Source organism: Ptiloglossa arizonensis, unplaced genomic scaffold (genome assembly GCF_051014685.1).
Source record: "Ptiloglossa arizonensis isolate GNS036 unplaced genomic scaffold, iyPtiAriz1_principal scaffold0190, whole genome shotgun sequence".
Classification (NCBI taxonomy): domain Eukaryota; kingdom Metazoa; phylum Arthropoda; class Insecta; order Hymenoptera; family Colletidae; genus Ptiloglossa; species Ptiloglossa arizonensis.
Genome location: NW_027478560.1, coordinates 530001 through 532500, shown reverse-complemented (window position 1 = coordinate 532500; position 2500 = coordinate 530001). Strand labels below are relative to the sequence as shown.

The following is a 2500-nucleotide window of genomic DNA, read 5'->3' as shown; positions in this document are numbered from 1 at the left end:
CTGCTTGATGCTAGCTCTATCAGGGAGCTCTGCCTGCCCCCCAGCCTCAACAACACATCCCGTGACCGCCATATCTACTAATTTACCTGGGCACTTATTGTATAGTTCTTGGTACCGAGAAAATTTATGCTTATTCCGACGGGTACGATCGCTTTCCTTTTGCTGGTTTTGGTTTGTCGGTCCTTTCTGCCTGGTTTCCGACTGTTCGCTTTCCCCGTCTTTTAATATTTCAATGAAACTGCCCAGGATACTCTCGGCCTCAGATTGGTCCATTTGACCTCCTATGGCCGACTCCATTATTCTCCGCTCTATTTCGAAGAACTCGTGATCCGTATCGAGCGAGTCGGCCATGATTGCCCCCTTGAGAGCGGTTTGCCAGTTCTCTTCACCACCTCCCAAAGGGGCCTCCTCTTGTGCTATTTCTTCGGTTGCCGATTCATAGGAGTCCGAGTCAGTTTCCTCGGGCTCCTCCTCGACAACCGCTTCCACGCTCTCGACAGGCAGTCGCCTCCTTTTATCACTTATTTGTCTCAACGTTTTACCCGGCAGGTGCTGGTGTATTTTAACGTTCGGGAACCTATCCGAGCGATAGATTCCATCTAGTCGGACTAATTCCCGAACTTCTGCTTCCGTCCAAACCGAGGCTCTATTGTTTGGACGGGTAGGGTTGGCTGCCTGTACCCTTTTCATGTTTCGCACCACCGGGTGCGCGTGTCTCTCATGTTGCGACAGCCCTCTCTGAGAGCTGCAAGAGAACCCACAGGAGGAGCAAACATGGCCGCCCAGTCGATTTTCTTGACTGGCGCCGGCACATTTTGGGAGGTGGCACCTGCAGCCGTGTAGTTTTTGGAACGATTTGCCACAGCGTGCACACCTCCAAAGCACTTTTATTCGTGGGTGCTGCTTAGTCATATGTTCACTCCAGCTTTTCTCCTGTAGGAACCATCTCTCATGAGAGACACACGCTCTACATTTAATCTGCCCATCGAGAGGTAGATCCATCACGTTAATCAGTTCATGTTCCGTGTCATAGCATACGTCGTCATCATTGGCCCTCCCACCAGCAGCGGACAAGTCCGCCACGGGGACCCCAGGGCCGGGGGCCCCCGTGTCCGAGGCTCCATTCGTATCAAACATTTCATAACTGAAATTATAATAATTCCGGGTTCACCAAATCCAAAACCATAGCCAATCATGTACCGGGGACTTTGCCATTTCGTCACCAAGTGCCACCTAATGTCCGTCGACGGTCAGGAGACCACCCCCGCCGATCCTCCTCATCCGCATTGTGAACTTCGTCGGGGTTCATTGTATATAGCTAAACGGCTGCTAAAAGCAGCCGCCAGCCATTATCCCAAAGGGAACTCCACGCACTATTATATTTTATTCGCTACCAATATACTTCTCAATTCACCCCTTCTGAGGCTTCATTCCTCCATAGGCACATAGTACCTTTTCTCCGGCTGAGGCCATCCTCAAGCCGCCGAACGGACAATCCTAATACCTTGGCGACCGCTCGTGCCCAGCCAACGGCTTAGCACTGAGCGTTGCGCCTCACTAGTGGGAACAACTAGTGCCTGGAGTACGCCGAAGCGCACCGGTGCAGGTTACTGTAGAGGCTGATGGCCGTTCTTGCCCAGCGAAAATGATCAGCTGGCAACGTGGGTTCCACGCCACTCGGTCTCCAAAGGAGACCTAACGGTCCTTGCCAGCCCACCCGCCTGGACGTCGTAACGCCAGGACGGACGCACGTCCCTTCTTCCCAGAACGCTACCCAACGAGCGAGCCCGCTCCACTCGTTGGACGCCCTGGGTATAGACCCGAAGGCTTAGCACGCTGGTCGTACCATCCACTGGTCAACGACCCAAACTGGCAATTCCCGGTTACAAGCCGCGGGAGCTAACAAGTTAGCTCCCCACCGATCATCCCACTTAGACAAGTCGCCGGCCTCTACAGCCTATTATGAGGGCTTTCTTAGCTCGGGAAGGTGGGGTCGCCGCTCCCCATACAGTGTGCCCTTCAGTGTACCCACTACCACAGTACACTGCCACTGTCCCTGCCTTAAGAGAGTCATAGTTACTCCCGCCGTTTACCCGCGCTTTTTTGAATTTCTTCACGTTGACATTCAGAGCACTGGGCAGAAATCACATTGCGTCAACACTCTTGGGGGCCATCGCAATGCTTTGTTTTAATTAGACAGTCGGATTCCCCTAGTCCGTGCCAGTTCTGAGCTGAGTGTTGAATGACGGCCGAAGAAACGACCGCGACGTCAAACGCCACAGAAGCTCCGCAGCAAGGAAGATCCGTGAGAGGCCAAGGCACGGGACCGAGATCGGATCCCGGTAACAGTAATGATACCGTTCACCTCGCCCAGGCCCGGCACGTCAGCCAGACTCACTTCTCGACCAAGCCCGACACGCCCCGCTCCTCAGAGCCAATCCTTATTCCGAAGTTACGGATCCAATTTGCCGACTTCCCTTACCTACATTAATCTATCGAC

At 53.5% G+C, this 2500-nt stretch overlaps 1 pseudogene; it reads right to left on the bottom strand.

The window, feature by feature from the left end:
• LOC143154547 (large subunit ribosomal RNA) overlaps positions 1 to 2500 on the bottom strand; it is an 8886-nt pseudogene that overhangs the window by 4068 nt on the left and 2318 nt on the right.